Genomic DNA, 13,025 nt, shown 5'->3' with positions numbered 1-13,025 from the left:
GAAATTGTGGTTGATAAAATCCTGGTAGCAGGCCTGCGGGGTCAACCTTGGATTCGTTATCAACGGAACTAGACTCATGGCTAGGTTTCTCTGTTTTCACGGATGCAGAAACCCTGGCCCTTAAATGATCTATGCGGCGATGCCACACTCTACCGTCGGGTAACAGTACAGTATATGCGAGGGGCCACCGGGTGTTAACAATAGTACCTGCTATCCATCGAGGGGAACTTACAAAGTTTTGGGCATACACATTGTCTCCTATCTTAAAACTACATGTAGTTGGTTCTGGAAGGCTTAGCACGGGGGTGGAATATAGCTGATGGAGCCTATCCAGTGCAATTCTTAATTTCTGGCCCATTAGTAACTCTGAAGGGGCCTTCATTGTTGTTACGCATGGAGTAGAGTGCTGTGCTAACAGTAACTTGTCCACCCTCTCCTGCAAGGTTCCCTGTGTAATTTTGCATAATAATAATAATAATAATAATAATAATAATAATAATAATAATAATTTATTAGATTTGTATGCCGCCCCTCTCCGAAGACTCGGGGCGGCTCACAACAAGCGATAAAACAATATTGTACAGGCACAAATCTAATATTAAGAAAAAACTAAAAACTCTATCAATTTAAAAACTAAACAGCACATACATACCAAACATAAATTATAATAAGCCTGGGGGAAAGGTGTCTCAAATCCCCCATGCCTGGCGGTATAGATGGGTCTTAAGTAGTTTACGGAAGACAAGGAGGGTGGGAGCAGTTCTAATCTCCGGGGGGAGTTGATTCCAGAGGGCCGGGGCTGCCACAGAGAAGGCTCTTCCCCTGGGGCCCGCCAGACGACATTGTTTAGTCGACGGGACCCGGAGAAGGCCAACTCTGTGGGACCTTATTGGCCGCTGGGATTCGTGCTGTAGTAGGCGGTTCCGGAGGTATTCTGGTCCAATGCCATGTAGGGCTTTAAAGGTCATGACCAACACTTTGAATTGTGACCGGAAACTGATCGGCAGCCAATGCAGGCCACGGAGTGTTGTAGAAACGTGGCCGAATCTGGGAAGCCCCACGATGGCTCTCGCGGCTGCGTTCTGCACGATCTGAAGTTTCCGAACACTTTTCAGAGGTAGCCCCATGTAGAGAGCGTTGCAGTAATCGAACCTCAAGGTGATAAGGGCATGAGTGACTGTGAGCAATGACTCCCTGTCCAAATAGGGCCGCAACTGGTGCACCAGGCGAACCTGGGCAAACGCCCTCCTCGCCACAGCCGAAAGATGATGTTCCAATGTCAGCTGTGGGTCGAGGAGGACGCCCAAGTTGCGCACCCTCTCTGAGGGGGTCAGTAGTTCCCCCCCCCCAGGGTAATGGACGGACAGATGGAATTGTCCTTGGGAGGCATAACGTTTCCTTTGTACTGTGCACCATTCATTCGGCCATTCCATTACTGGCAGGGTGACAGGGGGCTGTCCTTGCATGTCTTATTCCCAACCCTGTCAGGTAGGCCTCGAATCTCCCGGAAACAAATTGAGGCCCATTGTCAGACACCACAATATCAGGGTATCCTTGGGTTGCAAAAAGAGGTGATTAAACTTGGATTATATCAGCGGTTGTTGTTGAACGCATAACCCTTACCTCAAGCCATTTAGAAAACGCATTGACCACTATGAACAGCATTTTTCCAGAGACCGGCCCCACAAGGTTGATATGTATATGTGACCATGGTCCACTGGGGCTTTCCTACTGTGATGGGCTTTCAGCTGGCGGGGCGGCCCTAATCACTTGGCATAACTGGCAATTGGCAACTTTAACTTCTATTGCCTTGTCCAACCCTGGCCACCAAACGTACCCCCTAGCCAAAGCTTTCATATGTACAATTCCTGGATGGGCGACATGAATCATTGCTAGAACCCTCCTTTGCAAAGAGGCTGGAATCACCACCCTTGACCCCCAAACTATACAACCCTGCATTACTGTGAGTTCCTTCTGGCGAACCCAATAAGGGGATGCAGCTGGATCAGTACATTCAGATGGCCATCCCCGCATTATCCAGGATGCTATTAAAGAAAGGAGAGAGTCCCTTGACGTTTCTTGGGCTATTGTAACTGCTGATATATTAAAAGGGGAACTATCGATTGCCAAGACTGTAGATACAGGTCCCGGGTCAATCAGTGCAATGGGCAGTGGCAGCGGCTAAGTGCATCTGCATGCGGAATAGCTCGCCCAGGTTGATAAACCAACTCATAGGAGTAGTTTGACAGGAACATTATCCAGCAGGTTAACCTAGGGGACAGAATTTCAGGAATTTGTCTGTCCCCCGCGAGGAGGCCTAATAAGGGTTGGTGATCCGTGACCAACTGGAACTTCCGAACATACAGGTAATGGTGGAAATGCTTAACCCCAGTGACCAATGCTAGAGCCTCCTTGTCCAGTTGGCTGTAATTACGTTCCGGACGCCCAAGGGTTCTTGAATAAGCGACAGGCGCCTCCTTTCCTGATGGCAGGCGGTGGGCCAAAAAGGCCCCAACCCTGTATGGGTATGCATCACATGTTAAGGTCAATGGTGAACTTGGGCTATATTATATCAAAACATCAAGGGAGACTAGCAATTATTTTATGGCCATAAAAGCGCCTGCCTCAATCTTTCCTCAACACGATGCAACTCCCTTGGCGAGTAACCTGTGTAGTGGTTCAACTATAGAGGCTTTATGTGGCAGGAGCATTGCATAAAAGTTTAAAAGGCCCAAAAAGGATTGTAATTCCGCCCTGGACCTAGCTGCAGGGGCTTCGGTGATTGCCTGGATTTTTGTTGGGGTTAGATGGATCCCCTTTCCATCTATCAAGTACCCTAAAAATTCTACACTAGGTGAAGCAACCATGCATTTTTCCGTTTTGATTCTTAACCCCACTTCTTTAAATTTCTTCAATATGGCCCTGACCCTATCTAATAATTTGGGGTGGAATGATGCAGCTATAATGACATCATCAAAGTATGGCAAGGTTCCTGGAATTCCATATAGCAATCGCTCCATAAGCCCTTGGAAAATGCCCGGGAGAAAGCTAATTCCGAACTGTAAGCGGGTACAGCGAAAAGCTCCCCGATGGGTAATAATGGTTTGAATATCGGCAGTCTCAGAGTCAACGGGCAACTGCTGGTACACCCTAGATAAATATATTTTTGCAAATAGTTTTCCCCCTTCCACAGAATGTAGAAGATGAGAGACCATGGGCACAGGATATGAGTTGTGGGCAAGTGCCCTGTTGACGGTGCATTTGTAATCCCCGCACAAACGCATGGACCGATCATATTTGATGGCCGTGACCAAAGGGGTTTCCCATTTCGCCTGGTCCACCGGTTCCAGAATGCCCAGGCTGAGCAGTCTATCTAGCTCAGCATCTACGTTGTGTTTTATGGCCAATGGTACGCGGCGTGGCTTCAGGCAGACTGGTGGCACCAAGGGGTCAAGAGCTAAAGACACTGGAGTGCCCCTGTATTTCCCTAAAGTACCGTCAAAAACTGAGGGGAATTCTTTAGCTAATTGTGCACACATATCGTCATCACTTATAGCATTAATACCTGTGATAGTAAACCCCAGAGCAGAAAACCAGTCTAATCCTAATAGACTCGTAACTGGGCCATCCACAATAATCAGCGGCAAACGTCCCTGAAATTGTTTGTATTGTACCGGGAAATAACCCTTGCCAACAGTTGGAATCAATTGTCCCTGGTAGTCCTTAAGGAATAGAGGACACGGCCCCAAACGCTTTTTAGATAAAACTTGGAAACAGCCTTTTGATGGTGCTCCATGACACGAGGGAGACTGACAACCCAGTGTCAATCTCCATGGAGCATTAGGAACCTCCCAAATGAATGAATACAGAAATCTTTGAAGCTAGCTCCCCCTGCTGGCCAGGCGAAGTCTGGTGGATGACGGAGTGTTGCAGTAATCTCGTCAGGCAGAAACATCTCGTTGCCAACCCCTCTGCTGCGGGGCGGCTTGGTCCCTTTGGAAAGGCTGTTGAAAGGTAGAGGAATTCCTGCGGGATCTGCAAACCCAGGCGATATGCCCTTACCTCCCACAATGGCGGCAATACGCATTCCGGAACCCGCATGCCAACCAGGGGTGGTCGTCACCACAACCCCCGCATGCCGAAAGGCTGTCTTCAATAGGACGGGCGTCTCTGTATGCTGCCTATTGTTTTGTCTTTACTGCATTGGCCACTCTATTGATTTCTTCTTCCTCACGCCGCAAACTTTGCTCTATGTCTGCTGGCAAAACGGCTGTGGCTGCTGTATTGTGGGTGGAGACTGTAGCAACTGGTAGATCCATTTCAGCAGTGATTGAATAGACATTTCAACAGCTCTCGCCTCATTCAGTGCTGCCGAAAACGTTAAATTTGACATTGTCAAAAGCCGGCGACGGAGGCGGGTGTCTCTGACTCCAAAAACAAGCCTGTCCAAGAGGTAATCATCTAAGTTCTGGAATTCACAGGATTTTGCAGCCCGGCGGAGGGCTGTCACATATTGATTAATTGTTTATCCTTCTGCCTTATTCCGGTGATAAAACGCATACTGTTTAGCACATTTAGAAGGGGGGGGGGGCATAGTGATTTTCTAATGTGGAAAGGAATTCTTCCCAAGGAATATCATGGATGCAGCGAGGGGCAAAAAGGAAGAGAGCATTCTCCAACATATCAGAGCCACAGAAACTTAGAAAATAGCTCCTCTTGCGATCCCCCCCGATAGGTCTTTATATTCATTAGAAATCAAAAAACTTTCAAAACAGGTGAGGTATGCCTCCCATGACTTGGCCTGAGGGTCAAATGGGGGAAACATAATTTGAGTAGACATTGTTATTTACCCCACAGTTCTCTTCTATTTCAGAAATGCTGATTGTAAAACTGAGCCTCGATATCAAAGAACATCCTCGTCCCCAATGTAGTGTATTCAAGAGAGGCAGACAGCCAATGCAATAACCAACTTTATTGGGAGAACAATTACCACAGAAAGAGAACAACTTACAAAATGGCAGGTTTATACTGCCCTGCTAACCAATCAGGATGGTACTCTTTTCCTGCTGAATATTGCCCCCTGCTCTTGCTATGGACATGACACAATACACTATCTATTTTTAAGCAATTGGGATGGGGATTCTTCAGCATGCTTTTATACTTTACTGGGTTCGATAAGCAGGAAGCAAAGTTGTTAAACAGCAGATAAAGAAAGTACCAAACTAATCATGGCCACATTCTTATAGAAATAAGCATTTTAGCAAGTTTTAGTTAAGACGTTTTGTGATTTTCCTAAAAAAACTTCCCCACACTCAGGAGACATGTCCTTTATTTCAGCCATTTCAATATAGGAATCAGAATGCTGATTTGTAGGATTCAAAATCTTGTGATCCCCCCCGGTGACTATAAATGACAGGGACTGCAGTTCAACATATCAGAAACATACTTGAGTAGGAAAGCATATTGTATACCATAGAATTCTCCAAATATTAAATATCTGAGCAATAAGCTTAGAGATCTTACCAGTGCTTTGCTGAAAGGTTACTACTGCAGCCTTCTTCTCGTTTATGCGTTCAATATGGAAGGTGCTATCTCCCGAAAGAGCACTGATGTTATCTACCAGGAGCATTAATGTGTCCAAGTGGATATGTTCTTCAACATTTTCAAGAACTACTTGTGAAAACTTTTGAGGATAGTCAAGAATATTCTTCTCAGCATGTGGAGGAACTTCCCCAGTTACCTCACTTGTCGGTGTAATATTTTTTGTTTGGCAGTCTTCTTGTACTTCTAATTTCAAAAAGGACAAAATAAAAAGAAAATCGAGCTGCACAAGATTGATTTATATTTTTAAGTTACTTAAAATATACCAGGGAGCCAGTTTAGCATAGTGGCGAAGTGGCTGGCCCAGAAGCCAATAAAGATTGTGAGTCCTAACTCTCTCTTAGGCTTGAAAGTTGATGGGGTGACTTTGGGCCTTCTTTCCCAGCCCAGCCCACTACACAGGATTGCCGTTCTGGGGGGAAAAATAGGGGGCACAATTGCTTAATTAAATTTATTTATTTTATTAAATTTATAGGTCGCCCTTCTCCGAGTGAACTCAAGGTGGCTTACAAAAATAAAAAACACAGATAAATGCAATTATAAAAATACAATATAAAACCCCCAATAAACATTCATACTTCATGCATTCATAGCTACTGCCCAGAGCAGAGTGTAACGCTCAATCACTACAAGCCTTCTGGCAGAGCCATGTTTTAAGGCCTTTCAAAAGGCCATAAGGGTGGGGCCATACAAATCCCCAGGGAGGTTGGTTTCATAGGACCAGAGCTGCCACAGAGAAGGCCCTTCCCTGGGGCCCCGCCACAGGACATTCCTTGGCTGACGGGACCTGGAGAAGGCCGACTGGGATGTATGAGGCAGAAGACGGTCCTACAGGTAATATGGTCCTAAGCCATGTAGGGCTTTATAGGTAATAACCAAGACCTTGAATTGCATTTGTAGACCAATCGGAAGCCTACAGAGTGCTGGAGTTACATGGGTTTATCTAGATACATCCATGACTGCTTTTGCGGCTCCACTCTGGATACGTTGAAGTCTCCAAACATTCTTCAAACATAGCCCCATGTGGAGTGCATTCCAGTAATCAAGCCTCGAGGTGATGAGGGTGTGAGAGACTATGAGAAGAAACTTTCTATTCAAATAGGGCTGCAACTGGCACATCAGGCAAACCTGTGCAAAAGTCCTCCTAGCCACAGCCGAGAGATGATGTTCTAGCCTCAGCTGTGGATCTAGGAAGACTCCAAGTTGTGGACCCGCTCTGAGGGCATCAAAATTCCCCCCCTCCCCCCAAGTAATGGATGGACAGATGGACTGGTCCTGATTTGTTTGCACTCCTGAATTGTATCTAAAAAGGCAGCATTAAAAACCCACAGTACTTTAAAATTTATTCACGTTACTGAAGTTACATTTATTTATTTTTTATTTTAAAATGCTTTTTCAAGCATTCCAGCTTAATTATCAATCTCTTGGTTTAAAATAAATAATATACAGTATTGATGTAGGGGATATTAACTCAATTCTACCCATGCTACATAAAAAGCTACATCTACACGCAATCCACAACAAGTCATCAAAGTAAATTCTGAATTTGTTGACTCTCCTTTAAAGCAATCCAATCCAGTGTAGATAACTGTAAATTCTGGTGGATCATCTGCTTCTTGGCCTGTTAAAAATCTCCAAAATTCCCCTTGGTGTCAAAGTAACATTTTCTCTATGTTTAAAAGTTGGATTTACCCATCTCACTTGTTTGACTTTCTTCTCTCGGAGCCTAAAAATAAAAAGCAGAGGAGAACATTAGCATGCCAATAGGGTGTCTGGAACTTCAGTGGATCTCTCTTTGAAGGTATGAAATGTATGAGAATTAATGTTACCTTAATTAATGAAAAAAAGTAAGGTTCTACATTTAGGCAAGAAAAACAAAATGCACTGGTACCGTATACGTGGTACATTGCTCAACAGTAGTAACTGTGAGAGGGACCTTGGAGTCCTAGTGGACAACCATTGAAATATGAGCCAGCAGTGTGCAGCAGCTGCCCAAAAAGCCAACACAGTTCTAGGCTGTATAAACAGAGGGATAGAATCAAGATCACATGAAGTGTTAATACCACTTTATAAGGCCTTGGTAAGGCCACACTTAGAATACTGCATTCAGTTTTGGTTGCCAAAAGGATGTTGAGACTCTAGAAAAAGTGCAGAGAAGAGCGACAAAGATGATTAGGGGACTGGAGGCTAAAACATATAAAGAGTGGTTGCATGGCTAATTTAATGAAAAGAAGGACTGGGGAGACATGATAGCAGTGTTCCAATATCTCAGGGGTTGCCACAAAGAAGAAAGAGTCACCCTATTCTCCAAAACACCTGAGGGTAGAACAAGAAGCAATGGGTGGAAGCTGAACAAGGAGAGAAGCAACTTAGAACTAAGGAGAAATTTCCTGACAATTAATCAGTGGAACAGCTTACCTCCAGAAGTTGTGAGTTTTTAAGATTTATTTATTTATTGGATTTGTATACCGTCCATCTCCGGGCCATCTGTTTGAAGTAGTATAAGTTTCCTGCCTAGGCAGGGGGCTGGACTAGAAGACCTTCAAGGTCCCTACCAACTGTATTGTTATTGTTATCTTTTAATAAATTATTTCCTTCTTAGGTGCTTGCTCTATCTATCTATCTATCTATCTATCTATCTATCTATCTATCTATCTATCTATCTATCTATCTATCTATCTATTTGATTTGTATGCCACCCTTCTCCTTACCCAGGGCGGCTTACAACATGTTAGCAGTAGCACTTTTTAATAGAGCCAGCATATTGCCCCCACAATCTGGGTCCTCATTTTACCCACCTCGGAAGGATGGGTCTCTTTATCTTTATCTGGGTCTCTGGTTTCATACAGGGAGACTTCCAGCTTTACTGTTCCTTTTCCTGTCAAGTCAAGCTCATGGATCTTCTGGGAGAGAACTCTTTGCCTTACTGTGTCACAAAAATAAATATATTACAGGAATCATTAGAACATTTCTACTTCCAAAAACAAACAGGCAGCAATGCAACCTTTTTACCATCATGCTTAATATAGATTAGTTCAGCAATCCTTTCTCTCCATAGTTTTCCTACATCAGTACAAATTAAGAGGTGCATTTTTAATCTAAGGTTAGCATTTTAGTTTAATTACTTTAAACAATTTTCCAAATTTTAAACAACCAGTTAAATATTAAACTTGATCAGGATGGTACTTATAGATCTGGACTTTAAAACTATTTGTACAATGCCCAAAAAAGTACTAATGTTTAGATCTCTTTTCTCGGGATTCCAAAATTTGTGGGTCTGAAGATACAAAGTTTTTAAACTGCTTTGGAAAGATTGGAAATGTGGAAGAGGCAGAGAGCGTGCAAAAGACTGCGAGGACCAAAAACTTAGTTTTTCTTACAACTTTTCTAGCAATTCCCTAAATAGTGTTGGATAAAAAATCCAGGCCCCGTTCCAAGCCACAAATAAAATGGAGGATGATTGTAAAGAAATATTGGTTTACTGATGAACAGAACCAACAAGGTTTATGCAGTTCTTGGACAGCTGGCCTAATGGAATTGAGAGTGGGTGGGGGTTTTTTAATGTCTTTTGGATTCCTATGGAGTCATGTAGGAGTCATGACTGGCTCTACAAGGCAAAAGTGAAAATGCAAATCCTAGGTGTTTGTCTGAGCTAATTTTGTCAACCTTGTCTGTTGCTTATCTGAGTTCCTGTCTTAACCCAGTCTTTCTGAATGCATGACCAAATCTGCATTTCTAACAGCTGGCAGCCTCAGTTTCTGCTTGGGTCAGGGAGACTGGGTTGGTTTCTACCTTCCTTAACAATGCCAATAAAAGAAAAAGAAGAAACAGACTACCACAAAAGCTGGGACAAACAGTATAAATGGTTGGATAAGAAGAATAAAATAAAATAAGTGGTATAGAGGAGGTAGCAATTAAAATATATAGATATGTAGAACAATTTGTAGATAAGTGTGTGATAAGTAAAGAAGGGTGACAAAGAAACTGAAAACTGACTATTGTGTGAATGTGAAGAGAACTTGTCTTATTATTTAATTAAATAACTTTACCATCAATCACTATTAGAACTCCTACCCTCAAAACATTGCTAGAGCATTGCGCAACAAGACAACTAGACACAAGAACAGATTTTCCCAGAATGCCATCACTCTGCTAAACAAATTCCCACAACACTGTAAAACTATTTACTAAGTCTGCGCTATTACTACTAGTTTTTTCTCATCATTCCTATCACCCATTTCCTCCCACCTATGACTGTAACTTGTTGTTTGTATCCTTAAGATTTTTATTAATATTGATCATTTCTTCGTTGCTTCTTTGACCCCTATGACAATCATTAAATGTTTTACCTCATGATTCTTGACAAATGTATCTTTTCTTTTATGTACACTGAGAGCATATGCACCAATGACAAATTCCTTGTGTGTCCAATCACACTTAGGCAATAAATAATTCTATTCTATTCTATAACTTTAACATGCTTAAAGATACAGAATAACTGCATAAGATATGCAATGAAATATGTTAAATGTATGGTAGTCATGAGAGAAACGGGATATTTCTCTCTTTTTAAAGTGTTCAGGGTTTTTTTCTTTTAGGGTTGCTTGTTTAGTTTTTTGTTATACTGTAGTTGCTTAGCACGTGTCTTATGTCTCTCTCTTCTTTCTACTTCTATGCCGCCCAATCCCAAACATTAAAAATGTTTTTCCACATTTCTCCTTTAGGGGAAATATTATTTTACCTGCCTTTTTAAAAATATTTCCCAAAATATTTCATTCTCTAGGAGGGTGGGTGCTGACTTACTACAGTGGTCAGAAGAACAGTATTTAACTCAGCAAACCCGGCACCGTGATCCGGAAAACTAGCACCCCAGCTTCCTCTCCTCCCCGCTCACGGCGCCTTTAAAACCAGCAGAGCAGAAATGGAGGGGGAGAGGTGAAAATTCCCAAGGAATCGCATCGCGAATTGAGGGGGGGTATCCGCTTACCTTCCTCCTGGACAAAGCAGATCAAGATCTGCCCGCCTTGCTTCTGGATCTCGCATTCTCCCCCTCCCGACTTTTTCCGGCTTTGGAAGTAGCGGAGAATTTTGTTTCTCACGCTTTTGGGGGGATCGGGGTTCCCCCAAGCTCCCTGCAGCAGCACAGGAAAAGAGGGCGCCCCCACTCCCTCTGCCATCCTGCGGGATTATGGCAAAACCCTTCCAGCAGCCCGGCTCGACCGCGCAGCATTTTCGCTTTCATTTTCGCACGACAGACGCGATTCCCCGAATTTCTTTCTTGGACACTTCGCGACCAACAGAGGCGGCAACTGGGGATTTGGCTTCCCTGCAGGGGTGCACATACCACCCCCGAGTCGCTGGATAATCCTATTTTTTCCCAGTCAGATCGGGCGTGGTCCTCGCACGTTTTTTTCCCTCTCTTCCTAACCAGGTTTTGCAAGCCTGAGATCATTCCCCTGCCTTTGACATTGGGGAGGTTTGAAAAAAAGGCTTTTAAAAAAATCGGGTAGGCGCACCGATTCAAAGAAAACCACTACTATTAATACTAGATTTTGTTTATCATTCCTATCACCCATCTCCTCCCATTTATGACTATAACTTGTTGCTTGTCTCAAGATTTTTATTAACATTGATTGTTTCCTTTTTATTAACATTAATTGATTGCTTATTTGACCCTTATGACAATCATTAAGTGTGGTACCTAATGATTCTTGACAAATGTATATTTTCTTTTATGTACACTGAGAGCATATGCACTAAAGACAAGTTCTTTGTGTGTCCAACCACACTTGGCCAATAAAGAATTCTGTTCTGTTCTACTCTATTCTATTCCATTTCTCTCTCTGTGGCTTGCTTCCAATTATACCCCTCCCCTTTCTTTTCCTCCTGGTTAATGTCTTGATCAGAAACTGCTCAACTGAATTCTTCTGAGCCATGCTGATTTGGACCCAAATCAGCATGGCTTTACTGAAGGCAAATCATGTCAGACTAATCTCATTGATTTCTTTGACAAGGTCACAAAGGTGTTGGATGAAGGTGGTGCTGTGGATATTGCCTATCTGGACTTCAGCAAAGCCTTTGATATGGTTCCACATAAAGAGTTGATAGATCAATTAGTGAAGATTGGACTTAATCCCTGGATAGTTCAGTGGATTTGCAGCTGGCTGAAGCATAGACATCAGATAGTTGTTGTTAATGGTGAGTATTCTGAGCAGGTTACAAGCGGTGAGCCACAAGGGTATGTTCTGGGTCCTATTCTTTTTAATATGTTTGTGAGTGATATAGGGGGAGGTTTGGTAGGGGAAATTTGCCTATTTGCTGATGATTCTAAAGTGTGCAATAGGGTTGATATTCCTGGAGGCGTCTGTAATATGGTAAATGATTTAGCTTTACTAGATAAATGGTCAAAGCAATGGAAACTGCAGTTTAATGTTTCCAAACGTAAAATAATGCACTTGGGGGCAAAGGAATTCTCAATCTGAGTATTGTATTGGCAATTCTGTGTTAGCAAAAACTTCAGAAGAGAAGGATTTAGGGGTAGTGATTTCTGACAGTCTCAAAAATGGATGAACAGTGTGGTCGGGCGGTAGGAAAAGCAAGTAGGATGCTTGGCTGCATAGCTAGAGATATAACAAGCAGGAAGAGGGAGATTGTGATCCCGCTATATAGAGCACTGGCGAGACCACATTTGGAATACTGTGTTCAGTTCTGGAGACCTCACCTACAAAAAGATATTGACAAAATTGAACAGGTCCAAAGACGGGCTACAAGAATGGTGGAAGGTCTTAAGCATAAAACGTATCAGGAAAGACTTAATGAACTCAATCAGTCTGGAGGACAGAATGAAAAGGGGGGACATGATCGAAACATTTAAATATGTTAGAGCAGAGGTCCCCAACCTTTTTTGCACCAGGGACCGGCTTTAAGCTAGATCAATTTTCCACGGCCCGGGGGGCGGGGCTTTGGTCATATGGGGGTGGGGTTATGGAGGGGTGGAGCTTAGTGACGCAGCCCTCCACACTTCTCCACAGGACGGGGAGAATCAGGAGGCTCCTTTGGCGGCTGGGGGCTGCCTGGCTTTGTGATTTTGGCTGGGGGGGGAGTTAGGAAGGTCCTACTTCTCCACCCCCCAGCCAAAAATTCAAAGCCTATCTGCTGGATACGGGCGATGAGTGGGACAGAGCGGCGCGGAAGCCTCTTGCAGCAGCTGCTACAGCCACCGGCTTCCGCGCCGCTCGTCCCACCCATCGCCCGTATCCAGCAGAAGCTGCTGCCTGAGTGCTCTTGGCCGGCGGGATTGAAAGTGCTGGGGTGGGGGGGTGTCCCGACAGCCCCCCCACCCCAGTGCTTCGCCTCCTGCTGGGACACCCCCCACCCTAGCACTTTGAATCCCACCGGCCAAGGGCAATGGGTGGGACGAGCGG

The 13,025-nt window shown here is 43.9% G+C and overlaps 1 pseudogene; it reads right to left on the bottom strand.

Annotated features, from left to right (window-relative positions):
* The window catches only part of LOC139155463 (protein mono-ADP-ribosyltransferase PARP14-like), a 75,942-nt pseudogene extending 65,164 nt beyond the window's left edge, over positions 1 to 10,778 (bottom strand).
* Between the last annotated feature and the right edge of the window lie 2,247 nt (positions 10,779 to 13,025).

This window comes from Erythrolamprus reginae, chromosome 1 (assembly GCF_031021105.1).
Source record: "Erythrolamprus reginae isolate rEryReg1 chromosome 1, rEryReg1.hap1, whole genome shotgun sequence".
NCBI classification, from domain to species: Eukaryota; Metazoa; Chordata; class Lepidosauria; order Squamata; family Dipsadidae; genus Erythrolamprus; species Erythrolamprus reginae.
Note: the sequence above shows the minus strand (reverse complement) of the source record. Positions and strands in the feature narration are given on the sequence as shown.